Genomic DNA, 12,364 nt, shown 5'->3' with positions numbered 1-12,364 from the left:
TCTGAATAACTTTCCCAGAATTCCTTCTGGGAAGGAGACACTAGGCAGCTCCGACAGCTTTGTAATGAGTGCAGTATGCATTCACTGTGCAGAGCTCTGGGGGCTTCATGGAGAAGGACAGCAGGATCAGGGACCTTTCAGGTAGCCAGTGCAAGCAGGTACAATGCCTGCTCCTGAGCAGAATTTCATCCAGTCCCCATCATGGGAGCTCAAGAGCGGGGAGGGTCCTTTTATACACTCCCTTTTTTGTGCATCTGTTTAAGTCTGTGCTCTATCAGGTCCAAAGTATTTTTAAAGGGATTATTCCTTATGGGAGGGCATTCTGCTCATTTCCAGGTTTTAACATTTTTACTGTATCCACCATTTTGCCTCTCCCACCCCACCTTCATTCAAAGAGGTTTTTTAAAATAACTTTTAGAAATAATTTTATAAGCAAGAACATAAAAATATGCACAGGTGGACTGTGGTCTCAGTTTAGCTTCTTGAAGACATGCCTGCATCTCATCCATCCCACCTAGTAACGTTGTTAGAAGCCTTAATACTTCAGCAAAGATAACAAGGATCGAACATGACCATACTAGCCTTTCATCCCCCAGCGGCATCCTTCACATTAGGCTTAAATTAGGGAAGCTTGCACTATTGTTGCCACTGCTGTTCCTATTCTGTGATTAAATAGAAAATCTGGGTCTTCAACAAAATTAAATCATTGCTAGAGCTGCTCAGAACATTTTTGACTAAATGAAATTTTGTCCAAATGCGCCATTTAAAAGCCAACACATTTAGTGGAGACATCACTTTTGACAAAGTTTTTGTAAGGCAGAGAGGCAGAGAAGTCTCTCTTTCACTCACACACACAAGCCTGGAGTTTAAGGCACTGGCCTGGGATATGAAAGACTCAACTCTGCCTGGTTCAGAGTGATATGGGGCAGAGGTGCTGGAACAATTTGTATAGTGGGGGTGCCGAGACTCATAGTGCTGAAAGCCAAACTGTAAACCCTGTATATGATGGAAACCACTTCAAGACAGGGGATGCAGCAGCACGCCCTGTACCCCTAGTTCCAACACCTATGTCTCTTGGGTGAAAACAGCTGTGAAAAAGCCAGAGCAGGAATCAAACCGGGGGTTTCTCACATTCCAAGCCAGTACTTTCACCACCAGGCCACATACATATCAAAAAATTCAGGTTTTGATCCAAAAATCAGAGATTTTGACAATTCCATTTTCATGAAAACAGTCAAAAGGTTTTGTTCTGATTCCAATATGAAATAAAAAATTTCAAAACCTCAAAAGTTACTCTGGCCAGCTCCATCCATCACCTTTCATAAGCACTATATTCACTTATAATTTTTTTTTAAATGCAAAATACAATCAGGGACTTGTATGAAGTCTCTCCAGCTGGGATGCACCAGTAAGGGTCTAGTCCAGCATCTGAAATGTGGTACGTCCAAGGATATTTTAGAGAGTCCCATCAGCTGGGTTCTAGTTTGGGGTCTTGTATGGTCAATGGGACCCACTGAGGTAGCCTCTGCTCCACGCAGAAGCCAGAGCCAAGGAGCAGGAACAAAAGAAGCAGCTGCTCCCCAAAACTGCCACAATCTCCTGATGGGTCAGCTAACCAGACGATAAAACACCACTTAATTCAAACTAGAGACTGGGGGAGGAGGGGAGTCATGCTAACTGTGCTCAAAAGACACACCATGTAATGTTCCATAAAGTGACTGTTGAAATGTACTAAAAAAGTTAGGGTTTGTTTTTTTTTCATATTACATAGCATGTTAACAAGTATTTTATAATTCTCTAATTAGTGGACTAAATAAAGGCAGAAGATAGCTAGTCCAGATAGTATCTGAACACTCAGGAACTGTGTGTAGCAACCCATAACCCCTGCTCCCCGCTCCCCACTACATTTATATCTATTAGAGAGGAGTAACCATATTGGAGTATGGAAAACTTGTGTACAGAAGAGATAGAACCAAACTGCTGTCTTAGAAAATTAATGAGGATTACTTAAATTAGGATTTGGTACAAAGCCAAAAGGTGCTGAGAAGGACTCAGGTCAGACAAAGACTTCTGCTACAGATGTCACTAGTACAGTAAATGGTAGAAAAGAATGGATAAATTACAGCTCATAGTGATAAAGAGGGAACAAGTTGAGCTCAAACAAGGGAAAGGTACATTCTGGAACGGTAACTATTTTATACAAAGTTGCTGAGTAAGAATAGGCACTAGCATTAGTCAACATATACACACTAAGGCAAGAAGCTTAACAGCGGCTGAAGAGGTGTTTGGCACCCAGCCATTTCTCAGAGTAGTAGCTTATGCTACCAGCTACTGGAACGGGGGCGGGGGGGAGGTGGCACACAAGGGGAATAGCGTGTCCAATATTGAGAGATTAAGGAGGAAACAAAATCTAGAAGGAATAATTATGGGCAGCTTCAACTATCCACATATAAACTGGTCATATGTGACATTGGGACAATGATTAGAGAAGCAATTGACAATATCTCAGGAAAAAACTAATCCAATTAGTAAAACAGATGTCAAAACACAGACGCTATTTCACACAGAAATCCCTCCAAACTCTGAGGAGAGAGGTGGTAATCCCAAGGATATGTCTTCCCAGAAGGAGAAGTACAAGGTTAGTAATTTTCCCTCTCTGAAAATATCAGCAAGAGGTGGATGGGGAGAGCCTCGCTCCTGGAGAGTTAATACCTTGATGGATGTCCCAAAATAAAATGTCTCAAACACACTGCAGCAGGTGGAATGAACAAGATCAGTGCTAATAGGTAAACATTTATTTTACACCAAAGTAATACGTGAGGGGCAAAATACCTTCCCAAGCATGCAGCTAAACAAACCAAAACCTGTAGAATGCATGCAGGATGGGGGGATTTTTCTAAAAGTGTGGCCAACTCAAATGCAGCCCTTCCCAGACATGTGGCTCAAGCCTCTTCCCTGGTTCTTGCTACTTGGAGTGGCTTCTCCCCTCACCTTGCATGGATTGGGTCCTGGGTTCTTTCTGGTGCCTCCACCTAAAGTGATTCCTCGCTGTGCCTGGGACACCAGTGGAGCTGTCCTTTGGACAATGAATAATGCTACTACTGCTGGCAAGGAATAAAAAACACAGCACACAAAACCCAGTAAAATTCATTAGCATATTGATTAAACTTATTTGTGATTAAACTTATCACCCCAGGAAAGGAATGACATATGCAAAAATATACAGCAAAGGGGGACTTTACTGGGAGCCGGAAAATAGGATCTGGAGAAGGCAAGGGTTAGGGTTAACTATTACTAAGTACTAAAATATCAACAAATCAACAAGTTCCCCACCTTCTAACACTCAACTCTTCCAACCCTCAGCTCCCTCCCTGGCGCCTTCCCAGGCAAATGAGGTGGGGAGTCCAGACATGAGTGCTGCAGCACCATGAACATGAGCTGCTTTAAAAAGGGGGGAGGGAACACTTATAGAGTCTTCTCCTGGCTCTCAGCAGCTGGTGCAGTGTCGGATCTCTGACACTCTGGGTGCTGGTCTCTGCAAGGATGGAACTGCCTGAGCTATGCATTAGATCCACTGCAATTCAAAGTCTACCTTTGTGGGGAGGGGATCAGGAATTAATCAGACACTCCTTGAGCTGCTCTGCTTCTCTCAATTCCCAAACGCAAAGCCGAAACTAACATTGTCTCTGTCTCTGGGTCAGGGTGTCCTGTCCCACTAAGGTGGCTGAGCAGTCCTGGTTCATCAGTGGCCCAGAACACTGCTTTTCCAGATCACCCTGTGCAGAAGCCTACCTTTCCTATTTTGGCCTCAGCAGGAGGTTTTTAGTCCATTCTGTCACCACCTCTGACTCCAAGCAGGCTGGGAAATGGAATCAGAGTGCTCTGGTAGTCATTGCTGTTGTAGTCCCTTGGATAAGATTGCATAGAGGCTCAGTCCAGAGTTCCATGGGTCATATTTTAAGAAACAAAACTCGAGGAGGTGTGTGAGTTGGGATTTGGGAAACAGGTTTTGAAGGAGAGTCTGAACTGAGAATCCTCCTCTGGGGTTTTACTGGCCAGGTTATGCACAGAGACATGAAGAAAGTGTGCCAAATGCTGTATGCCAATATTATAGCTGTGTTCAACTTGTATAATTTCAAGTGTTAGGTTGAAAACCCTGTAGGGAAATCTGAGGGTATCCTCCTATGGGAAATCTGTTAGAAATACCTCTCATTTGATGCAATCTGGTCAATTATAAAGAGAAAACATTTTCTCTGCAACAGTATATGATTAACCACATTCAGATACGACAGTGATGGAGGACACATAAAACATTTAGAAAGACCAAAAGCTAGAAATAAGTCATCCCTGGCAGAGCTGTATTCATGGTATCCAGGGAAGGGGATGAAGTGATGAAATCTACTAGGCACTAAAATATGGTACAGCCCAAACTTTTTCTTCAATTTGATGGCAAATTTAACATGAGGCTCCCAATAAATAGCCCACAAAGAAACACTTCTAGCAAACTGAAGTCAATGGGAGCTGTATTTAACACATAAAGTACAATATTAAATATGCTGAAAAATCAGATCCTAGGTGTCTCAAATTCAGCAATCAAAATTAACAGATACACTTAAACTTACTATCTCTGCCTCAGTACCCTATCTGAGGAACAGTGAAAGTGATACCACCTAATCTCACAGGAATGTTGTGAAAATTAGTATTTGTGAAGCACTCAGATACTGTGAGTACCACAGAATGATGAGTTATACAGAAAAGCCCAAGAGGTAATTAATAATTCTGTCTTCAGAGCACGGTTTGAACAGTGTGCTATAAATAAGGCATGGAGCCACTCACTGAAAAATGAAGGGAAAACAAAATATTGACTATCTGCTCATTAAGTGAACACCATCCATCCTGTGCACTGAATGAGGCAGGGGTCCTATGGAAAATATAGTGTGTGGTCTTGTAATTACACACAAGGTTGTTGAATTAAGGTTGCCCAAGGATTTTCTAAGTTGATTCTGTACCCTTAATAATGGTCTTTTAATGCAGTTTTTGTATGTGTGTAATTAGCAATATAAGCTATGAATACTAATATGTCACTTACATTAATGGGAATTACACATGCACATCAAGAGGAAAGCAGGCTTTGCTTTATAATAATTTAGGAATACTTGTAGTTACTTAAAGCCAAATTCTAGTCTCAGTTACACCACTTTAAATCTGGGGTAAATCTACAGACCGTTATTATAGATTTACTCACTTGAGTAACAAAGCAGAACTTGGCCCTGTGGTATATTACTTGCATTATGAGCAAAAGGGAGCAAAAGAAAATTAAAGGCGTGTGATTAAGACTCTCACTCTTCAATAACAAAACTTACATAAGAGATTTCTGTACAACTCATCCCTTCTTGGTGATTGTCCATATTCAGATTCTTCGGTGAATTAAACATGACCTAAAGCAGGGTCATGACTCTACTGACCACTGACTCTGGTAGTGGCTAGTGTTACACCAGGAGGCAGATACTTGATGTCTTACTGCTTCAACCTGTCTTATGTTGCTGCTCCTCAAACATGGAAATATTATCCACGCTATTCAGTGAAACAAATATAATTAACTACTCTGCATTAGAAGTCATAAAAAAAAAAGAGGTAAATAAAAAGATAGTTTAATGAGAGGGAAAATGGGTGGTTTTTTTTCCAGACTGTACCAATAAACATTTTCTTTAGATGCAAAACAGTAGCATCTCATTTAGGTACAAAATAGAGACCCATCAAACCCTTCATTTTAAACAATACAAATTAGATTTTCAATAAAGGCACTGTCAAATAGTTTAGGATCAGAACACAGGATTTTACACAATCTTTTATAGTATGAATGACTTTGTTAATTTCAGGGGGGAAAGTATTTAAATTCCCCCCACTTAGCACTCAAATGACAAACAATATTGTGCTAGTTCACTTCCCAGAAAGTAAAACTATGAGAATCTTCAAACTGACTGAACTGCAAAAAATAAACTATAAATAGTAACATGCAATGCTTAAAATGAGATGGTTGTTAGTAACAGAAAAGGAAAGCAACCTTTAAAAAAATATAATCTATGGTAGATAATCTCCCTTTAAGAAGGTGACTAACATAACTGTAACAGATCCAGTTCTTTTAAGTATGACAACACTGAAGAATGTATCCCACAAGATAATATATGCTAGGCACATTCTAGTTCCTTTCTGTTTATCCTATAGTCTCCAAACAAAGTCTCTCTCTCGTTATTTTAATTTTGGGATAGGAGCGGGGATCAGGAGCAAGCAGGTACCACCGTGGCTCAGTGCATATGCATTACGCACATCATGTACAAACAAAGAAGAAAATTTCTTGAACTGGACTTTTGTCACAAAGCTACCTAGGACTAATACTAATCACCCCAATGGGTTCTATCATTAAGCCTTGCACTTGGACATGTTCTCATATACTCAATCTGGACTGGTTTGCATTTTCTGTTCAGGGCGAGATAGCATGGCATAGGATATTTTGAATGAACATTAAGTCTTTCCCATGAGGTCAGTGGCAGATGAGAATAATGTTTTTCGATTATTACTCCCAAGTGTTCTGTTTGTTATATCAGCAATTCCCATTTTAGATTCTAAACATGAATTATAAATCCTACAACAAATTAGTAGTTTTTACTAAAATGATTACATGGTGCATGCTTATCTTTCTGCACCCTAATTTTGCTAGTTCAGCAAAAAATGTTTTCTATTAGTCTTTGAACAGAGGTCCCCAAACTGTGGGGTGCGCCCCTTAGAATGTTCAGGGGAGCGTGGCAGGGCCCGGGCCAGCCCCCATGGGGGGTGGGGTAGGAGCGCCACCCAGCCCAGTACTCCTGACTGCGGCTCCGCTCCCGACCCTAGTGCCAGCCTCACCCCCCGCCTTGGCTCACAACCATGGCTTCCACTCCCAGCCCTGATCCCAGCCACACACCCATCCTTGTTCCCCAGCAGCAGATCTGCTCCCGGCCTGGCTCCAGACCCAGCTCCACTCCCAGTCCAAGCACCAGCCTTGGCCCCCAACTGCCACTTCCACTCCCAGCCCTGTCCACAGCCACAGCCCTTCCCCACCCCCAGTCTCAGTCCCCAGCTACAGCTCTTCTCCCAGTTTCATGGACCACTGCTTTAAAGTCACACCCATAAGAATGGGTGGCAGCAAATCTAAACTTCTTAAGAGTGAGCTAAATGGTTGTGGGCACTCAGCAACAGTGCTCAGTGACTATGGCTAAAAGTATTTGCAAATATTAGTTCAAATAAAATCCATGAATCCACTGGCAGTATTCACAAGCTCAGTTATTCATTTTCCACAAATATTCCCATGAGTGGCTTATATGCAAGGATTTTCACAGAAAGCAAGAGTCTCACAAATATATGTGCAGAAGTTCTCCACATCCGATGAAGTGAGCTGTAGCTCACGCTCAAATAAATTGGTTAGTCTCTAAGGTGCCACAAGTACTCCTTTTCTTTTTAAGTCCTCCACAAGCATTCATGAAACCATCTTGAAATCTTTCATAACCCTCCTTCTGTTAAAACGTTAGTCACACTCTTAAGGTAAAGCATCACCACCACCACCTGATTTAGGTGGCCAATCACACTCCATGAATATCTAAAGACCTGTTTGAAGCAAAGAGGTTGTGAACCAACATGGCTAAAGTATATTTGCATAGCACATATGAACAATTTTATATAAATAAACTCAAAATGAAAGTGAGTTTGCCAATTACTCAGAAACAGAAAAAAAAAAGGGGGGGGGGAAATTAGCCAAATAGCTCTAACTCTATTCAGCACATAATTATTTTACCTTAAATAAATATTCTGTCTCCCTCCCCTTCCCCTTCTGTGAAATTTTTGGCATTCCCCAGTTTTCCAAAGACATTCCCAGGTGTATCACTATTCCAGATATCTTTTCACATGAAACTCATACATAGCCAACCAGGAAACACTCCAGCGGGGCGGGAGGAATTTTTTTGAATGCAATATAAAAGAAACTGATTCATGTACTATTATCTCCCACAGCTTGGCCAGTTGAGACATTTATCACCTGTTTCTGGATTTCATTTTCTTTTTAGATTTTTAATTAGCTTTTACTTAAAAACAACATGACCTCTCCTACAGGCCAAATTTGTTTTTCAAACATTAAAAATTCCTGAACTAGAAAGATCTACTAATTTTATTTTTCTAGTTATTTTTGAAAAATAATTCTTCTGTTCCAAGACTTACGGACCTGACCACCACACTAAATGGATCACACTAGGATACAGGATTCCCTTAAGAGGAACCCACTGCTCTGGTGCACACATGTGCAACATATTTGGAGTGACCTTGACTTTCATCCAGAAGAATCCCAAAGCATTTTAGTAGCCAGTCTGCAAATTCGATTGATAATCATTTCACCAAGCATGAAAATGCTACATTTCATCCCGAAGTTGGCTGAAACTACTTTTCAGCATGCATCAATGCTATACAAAGATTTAAGACAGCAAGTAAAGAATGCTATGTCTTATCAGAACTGCGGAGAATATTTTAGGTAGCCAGAATATTACCTATTGTAAATTTTTTCCAGGACAGCAGGGCCAACATCCTACCTCTTGCAAAAATTGTATGGGATCTTTTATAAACATAAGAGGTCAAAACTTCAATTTAATATCTCCTCTGACACTTCTTGCAGCACAGTGCCTCTTAATTAGAGCTAGATAAAAAAAATTCATCACAATTTGACAAAAATTAATTTGATAAAATGCAAAATTTTGAATTTTGTCAAAAATGTGAAGGGCTTTTGTAAAACAATACAATACAATGGGGAGGAATCAAAATGCTTTGATTAAAACAATTTTTTGTCTAACTATTTTCCATAGGATTTTTTTATTTACTTTTTTAAATTTATTTTTGTCCCACTGTCCTCCTGACTCATTGATTTGACTCTTCTTCGCGTATGCACAACATGCCTCAGGTAGCACATGAACCAGAGTTCTTCAACTTTTGTCCGCTGGTTGGATCATTAGCTTCCCCAGCTTAGGCTGGGTACTGATGGGGAGTGTGACATGAACACTAATCCATGTCCCCCCATTAGCAGAGAGCCACATACTGAATAACGAACACTAATTTCTGTAACACAAAAGATTTCCTATTTCCTTGTACGTTTCCTATCTATGTACTAATCCAGTCTTCCTCAGGTTTATGAAATCTGGCAAAATCATAGTAAAAAATTATCTATGCTGCAGGCTATTCGTGTTCTCTGCTCAGATTGTTCATAGATATAATCCCATGACTGTAGATACTATACCTTCTTTGCTTTTTTCTTTTATTTGACAGAAGTTTTAGGACTTCAAAAACACAGCTGAGACCTGAGTTTGTGGCATTATTTCTCCCATTTAAGAACAAGCACCAAACCATGAAGATGTACTGACAAGCATCACCTGGTTCTATAAAGAAAGGTGTTTTGTGTTGGTTTTCTTTTTCATTAAAGTGCAGGAACAACTGAAGTGACCAATACATCACAATATACATTAACTTGTCACCATGCTTTTCTCCATGTGTTATTTAAGGTTAAAAAAAAATAGGTCTAATGGTGCTGACCAATGTCTCTTTTAGAAGTGTATAAAGGCAATCAACACTTCCCAGTTTCTATAACTTGAAATACAATGTTTTAGGGCTTCAGTAGATTTTCAGAGGACATTAAAGGTGTTAAATTACAGAGAAGTACCATGAGACTTCCAAAAATAGGTACTTTTTGTGGAACTTTTTTCAATTTTTAATAAAATAAAAAAAACAGGGAAAGGCAGCATTTTCACACTAACTTTTGGAAATCAGCCAATTGATAAGGCATTCACTTCATTTGGTAAAAGGGAATTACCATTTTTATTAGTAGATAGCTAATAACAGAACTTTCCTATGAAGTCTGTCATTCAGAATGATCTCAAAAACCACAGGGTATAATCAAAATTATGGGAGCAGAGTAATCTGCGAGTTGGAACAGGACAACTGATCAGGTATGCACAGCACCACTACACAACTCCTAGTAGAGAAAGTGAGGAATCATTTCATATCTAAAAAACTTCAGAGGTTATTTAAGACAGACAGAATGTAGTTATCCACTTTAAAGTCACACCTTTAGTTAATTTGGATTAATTTCCCTGAGTGTCTCCATGTACATAAACCCTAATTTAGGCCATTTTAACCTCACCATCAGGGAAGCAGGAAGATGTCTTAAAGACTACATCCCAAGAGTGTAGTGAGCATAAACTCAGTACACCAGAGGATCTGCTCCCATATCTTCAGAAGGATAGTGCATAGAAACATCATGCTGAGGCAATGGTTTTAATTCTGTTTCAAAAGAAGAGTGTTCTCACCACCACAACTGTCACCCAATGTTTGAAGATCTAGTCAAATTAAGCACCTGGTAGGTAGAGTTCATCCTACTTGAAATGGATACCAATCCCATTTTCTAGAAATATTCCCATGTTTTCTTAATAGTTTTATAAAAATGACTCCCATATAAAGATCCTAACAGTGTATTTCTAACACTTCACATCAGGGTTGTCATGCAATGGTGAGAGTGAAATATGGAGGAAGCTCTAACATTCAGGTTTCCCTCACATAACTTCCTCTGAGTAGTACTGAACTACATAGGTGGAAAATCCATCTATATTTCTCCTATCACCCTTCTTCCCCATGTGCTTTATAGCTATCAGTGATAATACAGCAAAATCACCTAGGGAAGATGACAAGAATCAGGGAAAATTACTTACCCCATGGCTGTGCTCCTCCAGCATGTGTTCAGCAACAGCACACAGGGAAGTAATGAGGAAGAAACAACTTCCTCCCCTGTTCTAAGACAAACTGTGTATTAAAAAAAATAAATAAATATGAAATATAGTTAAGTATGTGCCATAGTGGGATTGGGAGTCTAACAGGTTACACAGAGATGAGAGAATAGGTTAATGGAGAGGCTAGAAAGAAACTTCACAAGAAGCCCATGTTCAGCAAGCAAACAACTACTCCTTTCAGGGCTTTACACTGTATTTATCAAGTTCTCATTCAATCAAAGTATCACTAACCAGAAAAGTGTCTAGTCATAGTTTAGCAGACTGTAAACTTAAAAACAATATAAAACAGAACAGTACTTCAAGAATATCTTTTCTTTTAATCCACAAACTCCTATCTCTCCCACACCAACAGTGGGTCACTCCAGCCCCATTTTAAGGCTTTGAGTCTAACTAGGTTCAGCTGCACGGGATTGCTTCAGCTCAGGAATACACACCCAGTGGCACTCTGAACATCCCTGTTGAGTTTTAAACTTCTCTTTCCACAGCCACACCCACCCACAACAAAACCTCCATTTGTCTCAATAATGGCACTTCTGAGGAGATTGGGGGCATACAGAGCAGATTGTGTCTAAGTGTACCAATTATTTAGTATTCCCTGGGTGGGTCAATGTTTTGAGGGGGCATGTTATGGTAAAGTCTACAGAATTTAATAGAAAATAACCTTTCAATAGGTTTCGGACCTATTCTGTGCAAGGTAACGGATAAGGATATCCCTGCTATAGATAGTGAATGAGAGCCTATTCAATTGTATAGGGTTTTAGAGTAATTTCTGTACAACCCCATTTAATTCCTATAGAATTATATTGTTGTCCTCCATGTTACATTCTATAGGAAGTTTCCCTACTCTTTCCCTACCTAGCTCCTGACATGGGTCCAGCACTCGTTCCAGGAACACCCACTATACTGGAGCCCACATCACTTCTATAAGCCTCCACACACACACACTGAGGGTTCTGCTCCTATGAATTCAGCAGATCTGGATCTGTATGCCGTTTTGCTGGAAGATTCAAGGGTGTAGTGGTATCCGAATACAGAGTTAGCTAGTGAGCAGGGATAGTCTGTAGCCAAAGGCTAAATCAGTGGGAGGTGGAGTAGGCACTGGATGAATGAATGAAATTTGGAGTAGGAAACTGTTACTCTGCCACTTCCAAGCTTCTATGGATATATCTACACTGCAAATAAAAATCTACTGCTGGCCTGTGCCTGCTGACTTGGGCTCACAGGACTCAGGCAAAGGGGGTGTTTAATTGCAGTGTAGATATATATGCGGTGTAGATTAATTGCAGTATAGACATACCCTGTGACAACACAGCTTCAGTACAGATGAACTTTCTGAGACCGCCCTGACAATAACTGCCTCCATACTCCCCTCCAGTGGAGGATTTGATAGCATAGAGGGGGAATTTGCACAAGCAAATGGTTTGCCTAATCCTTGGTCCACTAGGAGGTTACACCAGCACTGGGGCCTCAGCTCACCTAAGATACAGTTTATAGGATTCTTTTGAATACAC

The 12,364-nt window shown here is 40.3% G+C and overlaps 1 long non-coding RNA gene across 1 annotated transcript in view; it reads right to left on the bottom strand.

Moving 5' to 3' along the window:
* LOC311518585 overlaps nt 1-12,364 on the bottom strand; it is a 188,601-nt gene that overhangs the window by 123,745 nt on the left and 52,492 nt on the right. The window lies entirely within an intron of this gene.

Source organism: Lepidochelys olivacea (assembly GCF_965140295.1).
Source record: "Lepidochelys olivacea isolate rLepOli2 genome assembly, chromosome: 3".
NCBI lineage: Eukaryota > Metazoa > Chordata > Testudines > Cheloniidae > Lepidochelys > Lepidochelys olivacea.
Note: the sequence above shows the minus strand (reverse complement) of the source record. Positions and strands in the feature narration are given on the sequence as shown.